Genomic DNA, 12,267 nt, shown 5'->3' with positions numbered 1-12,267 from the left:
AGCCAGGAGGAGGGAGTCCTCTAGATAGAGGGGTCTCCCTCCTGGGTTTTGGCACCAATGAAAGTGGAAGTCCGGCGCAGAACAAACAAACCCAAGGCCAGCCGTCGGAGATAAGCAAGCAAGCAAGCAAAAGCTTTATTATGACAGCCCACCTTCCTTTTATATCAGGCAGCTGGGGATTTTTTGGGTGGTTCATACCCCAGTGAGTGTATTATCAGGGGACTGGTTGATGGGCATCCCGTGGCCCCCTTTGGCTGGCTATGAGGAAGCCAGCACAATCCGGAAGAGAAGCCGGAGAGGCGCCATCTTTGGCATGACTGGGCTGCTTATCCTAACATTTTTGAAACAGGGTCTCACTAGATACATGAGAGTCTCACTACTTGCTGAGCTGTCTTTGAACCTGCAATCCATCTATCTCATCCTTCTAAGTACTGGGATTACCAGCCTGCACCACCATCCCCAGCTTTCAAGGTTTTTTAAATTGTACATTCCATCAATAAAGTGTGTGTGTGTGTGTGTGTGTGTGTGTGTGTGTGTGTGTTTGTGTGTTACTAGGGATTGAAAGCACGAGCATTCCATCTCCAAACTACCATATTAAATAATTCTTTTTGTGGTACTGGGGATTGAACGCAGGGGCATTCTACCTCTGAGATACATCCCCAGCCCTATTTTTTATTCTTTATTTTGAAACAGGGTCTCATTGAGTTGCGGAGGGCTTCACTAAATAGCTTAGGCTGTCCGCAAACCACGATCCTCCTGTCTTAGCCTCCCAAATGCCAGATTACAAGCGTGCACCACCACACCCGGCTCATATGAAATAAATTTTTAAAAAAGTGATGTGCGTGGTGATACATAATTGTAATCCCAGTACTTGGGAGGCAAAAAATAGGAGGATAGCAGGTTCAAGAAAAGCCTCAGCAAGTAGTGAGACTTGCATTAACATAGCGAGACCTAAATAAAAATAAAATAGGGATAGGGGTGTAACTTAGCAGTAGCATGCCTCTGGGCTCAAGCCCCACAAAAAATATTTTTAAAAAACCCTGAAATGAAGGAATGAAGTTTCAAATGCATGTCAGTCCGTCTAGTCCCTGCGACAAAGGTGATAAAGGACTTAACACTATTCTCCTTGAAACACATGTCCAGCTGGGGATAAAACCCTCCATTTGTTGACCAAATAGTTGGAGAGTAGGTTCAGATGAGCTTAGGGACTTCAGGGGAAAAAAAGAAATCTTATAAATGGTTAAAATTCAGTAGAGGAAGCCAGGTACAGTGTTACATGCCTGTAATCCCAGTACTTGAGTGGCTGGGGCAGGAGGGCCACAGGTTCCAAGTCAACAACTTATTGAGAACCTCACCAACTTAACGATACCCTGTTTCAAATGAATAAATATTATTATAATCCCAGTATTGGGAGGCTGAGATAGGTGGATCACAGGTTTGAGGACAGATTCAGGAATATAGTGAAACCCTCACCAAGGCAAGATATTATTTCAAAAAAACAAAAATTTAAAAACGCTTGTGGAAGCAGGGCATGGTGGCACTTGCCTATAATCCCAGTACTTGGAAGGCTAAGACAGGATGATCAAAAGTTTGAAGACATCCTCAGCAAGCAGTGAGATTCTCATCAACCTAATAATACCTTGTCTCAAAATAAAAATAAAATAGGGGTGGGGGCTGGGGGTATAGCTTGGAGGTTGAATGCCCTTGGGTTCAATCACCAGTACCACAAAAGGGGGGTGTTGGGAGAGCTGGGTGTGATGACATATGCCTAGAATCCTGTTGCTTAGGAGATTGAGACAGGAGAATCACAGGTTTGAGCCTAGCTTCAGCAACATAGTGAGACTCTCAGCAACCTAACGAGACCCTGTTTTAAAAATAAAAAGGGCTGGGAGTGTAGGTCACAGGTAGAAACCCCTGGATTCCATCCCCAGTACCATTACCAAAAAAAAAAAAAAAAAAAAAGGCTTGTGGTATAGCTCAGAGCTAGAATGCCCCTAGATTCAATCCCCAGTACTACAATAAATAAATAAATAAATAAATAAATAAATAAATAAGAGTTGGGGGTATAGCTTAAGTAGAACAGCCCTGTCTGGGTTCCATCCCCAGTCCAAAAAAAAAAAAAAAAATCAGTGTATGTGTTTAGAAATGTGTGAAAAATGTTTCAGTTGCTCTGAGTCCTGGAACTCAACCAGCGGAAAGACTACTTTTTGACTAAAGAAGAAAAGCAGCCGGGTGTGGTGGCACACACTTGTAACCCCCGCGCTTGGGAGGCTGAGACAGGAGGATCACACAGGTTCGAAGCCAGCCTCAGCTACTTAGTGAGGCTCTCAGCAACTTAGTGAGACCCTGTTTCCAAATAAAATATAAAAAAGGTCTGGGAGTATAGCCCGGAGGTAGAAAGCCTCTGGGTTCTAGCCCTAGTACCACAAAAAAAAAAAAGAAGAAAAGCAGCCAGAACTCAACAGAAGACAGCTAAAACAGAGTTGAACGGAAGCAGTATGAAGAACAGAGGACTGACAAGAGCTCTGTGCGTCTTATCTGGTGAGGAGAGCCCAGGGGTAGACATTGCAAGTTCACGGTGGAGCCGGCAGCTGGCAGAATGCTACAGCTCTCAGAGAACTCCAGCAAAGCAGCGGATAAATCCTGTCAAGCCAGTGATTGCAGAGAACCCAAAAAAGCAATCAATCCCATTCCTTTCTCTAAGACCTTCAGACCACAAATCTCCAGAGTGCCCAGACCAATGGCCCAGCAAGCTCCTGTGGCTGCAGCTGAACTCATTAGGATTAAGAAACTACCTTCCTGCAGGGACCTGAGTGGCTACAGCTGGCCTCATCAAGACTGTGAGTTTACAAACTGTCTTAGTGGGAGCCTGTGTGTATTTGGTGCAGTGACCACATTTATGGGGCTTGTAGAACATATTTGTGGAGATGAGTGGGGAGCTATAACCTTGACACAATAGAAACATGAATTAGCAGATAGTCCCTAAGGACACTGGGGTGGGCCCTAGAGTCTGTAGTCCAACCTGCCCGTGGAGTCTCTAGCAATCACCACAGGATCATCAACAGTGGTATCTCGGGCAAAATAACTCAGCTACCTGTGTTGCATGCTCAGAAGGCTATAAACTCTCACCCAGCAGAATTTGAGTGCTACAAGTACTGAGGCCGGCAGCCCGAGCAAGGTCTTGTGATTGTAACTGCTATAGCAGCAGTGGCATCTCTGGGGCTACATAACTCAGCCACCCATTCCCGAGGCTCAGAACAATAGTCTCCCGTCTGGTGGAGTCTGGGCATGGAAAGCAGAGCCCACACTGCAGAAAACTGGAATAGAATGAACATACCTCAACATTACAAAGGCAATATACAATAAACCCAAAGCCAACATAATACTGAATGGGGAAAACTACAGGGAATTCCCTTTAAAATCAGGTGGCGAATGTGTGTAATCCCAGCATTCGGGAGGCTGAGACCAGAGGATCGAGGTTAGAGGACAGCCTCAGCTACGTAGTGAGGCCCTCCGCAACTCAGTGAGACTCGTATTCAAACAAAAAAGCCTAAACTGGGGTAAAAAATAGCTTGGAGGTATAATGCCCCTGGTTTCCATCCCCAGGACAATAAATAAATAAATATGAAAATAAAGAATAAAAAATAGGGCAGGGGGTGTAACTCAGAGGTACAATGCCACTGGGTTCCATCCCCAGTACGAAGAAAAAAAAAAATCAGGAACAACACAAGGATGCCCACCATCACCTTTCCTTTCCTTTTCCTTCCTTCCTTCCTTCCTTCCTTCCTTCCTTCCATTCTCTCTCTCTCTCTCTCTCTCTCTCTCTCTCTCTCTCTCTCTCTCTCTCTCTTGCGGCACTGGGGTTGGAACCCAGGGGCATTATACCTCTGAGCTACACCCCAAGCTCTATTTTTTATTTTTTGCTTTTTTTTTTTTTTTTTTTTTTTGCAGTACTGAGGATTGAATCCAAGGGCATTCTACCTCCAAGCTCCACCCTCAGCCCTATTTTTTAATACTTTATTTTGAAACAGGGTCTTGCTGAGTTGAAAAGGGCCTCACTAAGTAGCTGAAGCTGTCTGTGAATCTGGATCCTCCTGTCTCAGCCTCTCAAATGCTGGGATTACAAGCGTGCACCACCATGCCCAGCTTTTTAGAAATTTTCTATTTATTTATTTATTTTGGTGGTACTAGGGGTGGAACCCAGGAGCCTTCTACCTTCGGGCTATTCTCTCAGACCTATTTTATATTTTATTTGGAAACAGGGTCTCACTAAGTTACTGAGAGCTTAAGTAGCTGAGGCTGACTTCGAACCTGTGCAATCCTTCTGTCTCAGCCTCCCAAGTGCGGGGATTACAAGTGTGCATCATCACACCCAGCTCTTTATTCTTTATTTTGAAACAGGGTCTCACTGAGTTGTGGAGGGTCTCACTAAGGAGCTGAGGCTGCCCTCGAACCTGCAATCTTGTTTGTACTGGGATTATAAGCATGCACCACCACGCCCAACTCTGAGGCTCTGAGGCTGGCTTTGAACCTGTTATTCTTCTATCTTCCTTTTCAATACAGTACTCAAAACTCTAGCCAGAACTTAAGGCAAGAGAAGAAACTCAAAAGAATACAAATAGAAAGCCAGGTGTGGTGGCACATGCTTACAATCCCAGTACTTGGGAGGCTGAGTCAGAAGGATCGCAAGTTCGCAGCCAGCCTCAGTAACTTAGTGAGGCCCTCTGCAACTTAGTGAGACCCTGTTTCAAAATAAAAAATAAAAAAATAGGTCTGGGGGTGTAGCTTGGAGGTAGAATGCCCCTGGATTTAATCCCCAGTACCTCAAAAAAATACAAATAGGAAAAGAAGAACCGAAATTATGAAATTATCTCTATTTGCAGAAGACATGATCCTGTACTTAGAAGACCCAAAAAACTCAACTAAAAGACTTCTAGAGATGATTAACAAATTCAGCAAAGAAGCTGAATATAAAACCAATCTACAAAAACCATTAGTTTTTCTATGTGCTAACCATAACAAAAACAAAAAACACCGTAGGAATAGGCCAGGTATGGTGGCACATGCTTGTAATCCCAGCATTTGGAAAGCTGAGACAGGAGGATTGTGCAGGTTTGAAGCCAGCCTCAGCTACTTAGTGAGGCCCTCTGCAACTTAGTGAGACCCTGTTTCAAAATAAAGAATAACAATAGGGCTGAGGCCGTAGCTTGGAGGTGGAATGCCCCTGGGTTCCATCCCCAATACCACACACACACACACACACACAAAATAAAAAACACCCTAGGAATAACTCTAACAAAGGAGATAAAAGACCTTTACATTGAAAATTATAAAACACCAAAGAAAGAAATTGAAGATCTTAGAAGATGAAAAGATCTCCCTTCCTCTTTGATAGGCAAAATATTATCAAAATAGTCATTCTACCAAAACTGATCTACAGATTCAATGCATTGCCTATTAAAATACCAGTGTCAGCCAGGTGTGGTGGCGCACACTTGTAATCTCAATACTTGGGAGGCTGAAATAGGAGGATCACGATTCACAACCAGCCTCAGCTACTTAGTGAGGCTGGGTTCAATCCCCAGCAACACACACACACACACACACACACACACACACACACACACACACACACAGATAAAAAACCTTGAAGTTAGACCAGAGACTTTTAAGTTACTAGAGGAGTACATAGGTCCAACACTCCAACATAGAGGCACAGGTAGAAACTTTCTCAATAAGACCCCCAAGGAAATTAAAATAAGAATAAACAGAATGGCATTACACATAAAAACTTCTGTCCATCGAAGGAAATCATTAAGAGTCTAAAGAGAGCCTATAGAATGGGAGAAGATCTTTGCCTGCTACTCCTTTGATAAAGGACTAATATCTAGAATATACAAATAATTTAAGCCGGGCGTGGTGGCGCACGCTTATAATCCCAGCATTCGGGAGGCTGAGATCTGGAGGATCGTGGTTCGCGGACAGCCTCAGCTACTTAGTGAGGCCCTCTGCAACTCAGTGAGACCCTGTTTCAAAATAAAAAATAAAAAATAGGGCAGGGGTGTAGCTCGGAGGTCAAATGCCCCTGAGTTCCATCCCCAGACCCGCAAAAAAAAATAAATAAATAAATAAAATAATAATAATAATAATTTTAAAAACACTAAAAAAAATTTCCAATCACAAAATAGGCAATTGAACTACATAGGCACTTGTATTTCACAAGTAAGAAATGTAAATGGCCAATAAACATGCTTGTGATCCCAGCATTTGGGAGGCTAAGACAGGAGGATCACAGTTCGAGGACAGCCTCAGCTACTTAACGAGGTCCTTTGCAACTCAGTGAGATCCTGTTTCAAAATAAAGAATAAAAAATAGGGCTGAGGATGTAGGTCAGAAGTAGAATGCCCCTGGGTTCTATCCTCAGTACCACAAAAAATTTTTTTAAATTAAGCATTATTAACAATCAGAGATGCTAATCAAAAGTACACTGTGTGCCGGGCATGGTGGCGCAAGCTTGTAAACCCCGCGCTTGGGAGGCAGAGACAGGAGGATTGCACAGGTTCGAAGCCAGCCATGCTGGTTTAAGAGACCCTATTTCCAAATATAAAAAATATAAACATAGGTCTGGGAGTGCAGCCCGAAGGTAGAAGGGTCTGCAGGAACCCCAGTTCCACCAAAAAAAAAAAAAAAAAAAAAGTACACGCGCAGGTTCGAAGCCAGCCTCAGCTACTTAGTGAGGCTCTCAGCAACTTAGTGAGACTCTGTTTCCAAATAAAATAGAAAATGGGTTTGGGAGTATAGCCCGGAAGTAGAAAGCCTCTGGGTTCTACCTCCAGTACCACCAAAAAAAAAAAAAAAAAAAGAATAGCAATCATCAAGAAATCAGACAACAACAAATGAATTCTGGGTAGGAGGTGGGGAAACAGGAACTCTTATATGTTTTTGTGGGTGGGATTTCAAATTAGGGCAACCACTATGGAGATTAGCATGGAGACTTATCAAAAAACTGGGAATGAGCCCAGGGTGGTGGTGCACACTTGTAATCCCAACATTCAGGAGGCTGAGACAGGAGGATCGCGGCTGGAGGACAGCCTCAGCTACTTAGTAAGGTGTTTTGCAACTCAGTGAGACCCTGTTTCAAAAATAAAGAATAGCCGGGCGTGATGGCGCACGCTTGTAATCCCCGCGCTTGGGAGGTGGAGACAGGAGGATCGCGCAGGTTCGAAGCCAGCCACGCTGGTTTAAGAGACCCTGTTTCCAAATAAAAAAGTATAAAAATAGGTCTGGAAGTGTAGCCCGGAATTAGAAGGGTTTCCAGGAACCCCAGTGTCATGGAAGGAAGGAAGGAAGGAAGGAAGGAAGGAAGGAAGGAAGGAAGGAAGGAGAGAGAAAGAAAGAAAGAAAGAAAGAAAGAAAGAAAGAAAGAAAGAAAGAAAGAAAGAAAGAAAGAAAGAAAATAGGGCTGGGGCCGGGCATGGGGGCACACGCTTGTAATCCCAGTATTTGGGAGGCTGAAACAGGGGGATTGAGGTTCCAGGACAGCCTCAGCTACTTAGGCCCTTTGCAACTCAGTGAGACTCTGTTTCAAAATAAAGAATAAAAAATAGGGCCTGGGGGTGTCGCTTAAAGGTAGAATGCCCCTGGGTTTCATCCACAGTACTGAAAAAACAACAACAAACAAACAAAAACAAAACTGGGAATGAACCAGGCATGGTAGCACACACTTGTAATTCCAGTATTTGAGAGGCTGACTCAGTAGGATCACAGGTTCGTGGACAGCGTTAGCTACTTATTGAGGCCCTCTGCAATTTATTGAGACTATTTCAAAATAAAGAATAAAAAATAGGGCTGGGGGTATAATTCAGAAGTAGAATTCTCCTGGGCTCAATTCCCAGAACCACAAAAAACAAAAACAAAACAAAAATCTGGGAATAAAGTTGGGGAGGCTGAGACAGTAAGACTGCAAGTTTGAGGACAGCGTCAGCAAGTAGTGAGACTCTCTCAGTGACCTAGTGAGACCCTGTTTCAAAGTAGAAAATAACACAATTGAGTGCCACGAAAACAAAACAAAACTGGGGATGGATCCACCGTATGATCCAGCAATATCACTTTGGGGCATTTTTCCAAAGGGATTGAAATCAGAATATTATATTGATATATACATATCCATGTTTATAGAAACACAATTCATAATAGCCAACTTATTGAACCAACCTAGGTGCCCATCAACAGATGGATTGCAAAACTGTGATATACAAACAATGAAATTCTACTTAGCAATAAAGAACAAAATTATGTTATTTGCAGGAAAACGGAGAGACCTGGAGAACACTGCTAAGTGAGATTAGCCAGTTACAGAAAATGAAGGGTCATATGTTTTCTCTTCTTTGTGGAAGCTGAGGAGCAATTGTGATACAAGAGAGGCTTTAGATAAAGTAGAGTAAGGGAGGTAGTCTAGGGAGAGGGAGGTGAGGGGGGAGAAGTAATAGAGGAAACACTTCCATTGACATCTGATAATCGAGATTTCCAGTGCCAATCTCAGGATCATGTACAGGAAAGGGGAGGGAATGTTTTCCACTTTCAACTTTCAGTACAGCAGTCAGCAAATTACATGAGATATTCAATACTTTATTATAAAATAGTCTTTGTGTTAGATGATTTTGCCCAACTTCAGGCTAATGAAAGTGTTCTGAACATGTTTAAGATCAGTTGGGCTGAACAATGATAATGGTAGGTTAGATGTATTCAGTGAACGTGTGTGTGTGTGTGTGTGTGTGTGTGTGTGTGGTGTGTTACTGGGGATTGAACCCAGAGGCATTATTCCTCCAACTTACAACTCCAGTCCTATTTTTTATTCTTTATTTTGAAACAGGGTCACTAAGTTGCAGAGGGCCTAAGTACCTGAGACTGGCTGTGAACCTGCAATCCTCCTGTCTCAGCCTCCCAAAAGCTGGGGTTACAAGTGTGCACCCCCATACCTGGCTTCAGTGAAATTTTTACTTCTGGTATTTCATCTTATTATAGGTTTGTTGGGATGTAACCACATTATAAATTGAAGAGCACCATATAATTAAATAAACACAGCTGGGCTTGGTGACACATGCTTGTAATCCCTGTACTTGGGAGGCTGAGACAGGAGGATTGCGCAGGTTCAAAGCCAGCCTCAGCTACTTAAGTGAGGCTCTCAGCAACTTAGTGAGACCCTGTACCCAAGCAAAATATAAAAATAGGTCTGTGAGTATAGCTTGGAGTTTACGTAGAAAGTCCCTGGGTTCCATCCCCAGTACCATAAGTAAGTAAATAAGTAAATAAATAAATAAATAATACACATATGTACTATAGCATGAAGTAGTGATTTTTTTAATGAAGTAGTGATTTTGTGGTACTGAAGTGTAAATGAGTAAAAGTCTTAGCCAGGCTGGGTGTGGCAGTGCACACCGGTAATCCCAGTACTTAGGAGGCTGAGAAAGGAGGATCACAAGTTGCCAGGCTCAGCAATTTAGTGAAACCCTATTTCAAAATTAAAATAGGGCTGGGGATCAGGGTATGGAGGCACATGCTTGTAATCCCAGCATTTGGGAGGCTGAGACAAGGGGATCGTGGTTCGTGGACAGCCTCAGCTATTTAGTGAGGCTCTTTGCAACTCAGTGAGATCCTGTTTCAAAATAAAGAATAAAAGCCGGACATGGTGGCACACGCTTGTAATCCCCGTGCTTGGGAGGCTGAGACAGGAGGATTGCACAGGTTCAAAGCCAGCCTCAGCTGGCTTAAGAGACCCTGTTTAAAATAAAATATAGGCTGGGCGTGGTGGCGCACGCTTGTAATCCCCGCGCTTGGGAGGCAGAGACAGGAGGATCGCGCAAGTTCGAAGCCAGCCACACTGGCTTAAGAGATCCTGTTTCCAAAAATAAAATAGGTCTGGGAGTGTAGCCCGGAGATAGATGGACTTCCAGGAACCCCAATACCACCAAAAAATAAAATAAAATAAAATAAAATAAAATATAAAAAATAGAGGTCTGGGAGTATAGCTCAGAGGTAGAAGGCCTCTGGATTCCATCCCCAGTACAACCAAAAAAAAAAAAAAAAAAAAAAGAATAAAAAATAGGGCTGGGGGTGTCATTTGGAGGTAGAACCTCACCCTGGGTTCCATCCCCAGTACCAAACACACACACACACAAATAGGGCTGGGGTGTAGCTCAGAGGTAGAATGCCCCTGAGTTAAAAAAAAAAAAAAAGGCTGGGGTGTAGCTCAGAGGTAGAATGCCCCTGAGTTAAAAAAAAAAAAAATCATGGGTGTAGCTCAGAGGTAGAATGCCCCTGAGTTAAAAAAAAAAAATCATGGAGCCCAGTGTGGTGGCGCACGCTTATAATCCCTGTGCTTGGGAGGCGGAGACAGGAGGATTACACAGGTTCGAAGTCAGTCTCACTGGCTTAAAAGACCCTGTTTCCAAATAAGAATATAAAATAGGTCTGGGAGTGTAGCCCAGAGGTAAAAGGGTTTCCAGGAACCCCAGTACCACATACACAAAAAAATCATGGACATAAAAGTTGCTTATAGCTGGGTGTGGGGGTGCACGCTTGTAATCCCAGACTTGGGAGGCTGAGACAGGAGGATTGCAGGTTCAAAGATAGCCTTGGCAACTTAGCGAGGGTCTCAGCAACCTAGTGAGACCCCGTTTCCAAATTCAGGTTTGGGCTGCATCTTGGAGGCAGAATGTGTAGTGAGTGATATTTCCTATTTTGTGTGCGCTATTTGAAATTTGGGCACTGTCTCCCCCTCCCTCTTTGTGGTACTGGGGATGGAAACCAGGGGCCTTCTACCTCCGCTCTACATCCCCAGACCTATTTTATTTTTTATTTGGAAAGGGGGGTCTCACTAAGTTGCAGAGGGCCTCACTAAGTGCTGAGGCTGGCTTAGAACCTGCAATCCTCCTGTTTCAGCCTCCCAAGCCAGCCTTATTTTTTAAATTTTGAAACAAGGTCTAAGTTGCTGAGAGCCTCTCTAAATTGCTAAGATTGGCCTCAAACCTGTGATACTCCTGTCTCTGCCTCCCAAGTACTGGAATTATAAGCATACCCCACCATGCCCCGCTACTGTCCCCTTTTTGACATAAAAAAGTAAACAGAAGCCAAAAAAGAGAAAGGATTCAGATCAGGTGCAGAGCCAGCTGGGCTATCCTGACTCTCACTGTCTCATCTGGCTTTCTGGTGCCATCCTTTTTGAGGCTTCCTCCTTTCAGCTCATAGATTTCACATAGTCCATGGGCCCTGACATGAATTCTGACATAGAAGAGCCCAACTGTAGAGCCATGGGTCTCATTGCCCTTGGCTTCTGAGGTGAATCCAACTTCTCAGAATGTTCTCTGTCCACTGTTTCCCCCTCAAAGAAAACATGCTTGGAGAGAGTAAAATAACAAAATAGATACTGTAGTGAGGAGTGGTAAGTGGCAAAGATAGGCTACTTGCTTGAAGCAATTGGAAAGCACAGCTTATCTGGAAAGAGGCAGTTCTGAGGTCTTCATGGGAGGGAGAGAATGGGGAAACAAGCTGGCAGTAACAGCTTCCTCTACTTTTCCAGTGTGTGTGTGTGTGTGTGTGTGTGTGTGTGTGTGTGTGTGTGTTACTGGGGATGGAACCCAGTGGCTTTATACTTCCAGACTACACTCCCAGACCTATTTTTTTATATTTTATTTGGAAACAGGGTCTCACTAAGTGGCTGAGAGCCTCACTAAGTAGCTGAGTATGGTTTGGAACCTGCGTGATCCTCCTGTCTCAGCCGCCCAAGTACTGGGATTACAAGTGTGAGCCACCACGCTCGGCTTCCACTATTTTTTTTTTAATACTGTCTCCTTTCTTGTTGGAGGAAAGAATCATAAGTCCCTAGACAAGTAGGGTCCTATTTGAATCTACACCTAAACTTCATTTTTTCTTCCTAATTCTCATTTTATCCCTCTCCCATCTAGACATGCCCCGTGTCTACTTGGTAGTAAAGGAAGTAAAAAGCATGGCCTTCCCTCCTTTTTCTGCTTTAACCCCAAATGGCCTCACCCCTTAGTGTATCTGCTGGTGAAGTCACTAGGTGGTACTGGCTAGACCTTGGTGAAGCCTTTTCCTTTATTCTGGAGGTTTTCCTCAACACCCAACATGTCTGCTATTTGGGACTCAAATCAGCGTGCTGAGCTCAGATCAAACAAACAGAGGCAGCTCCCACGGTATGCCCCATATACTAAGGAGTAAAATGCTGGGTTTTCTGGTTCTAAAGTGCAT

The sequence above is a fragment of the Muscardinus avellanarius genome (genome assembly GCF_963383645.1).
Source record: "Muscardinus avellanarius genome assembly, chromosome: 10".
In the NCBI taxonomy this organism is placed as follows: Eukaryota; Metazoa; Chordata; class Mammalia; order Rodentia; family Gliridae; genus Muscardinus; species Muscardinus avellanarius.
Note: the sequence above shows the minus strand (reverse complement) of the source record.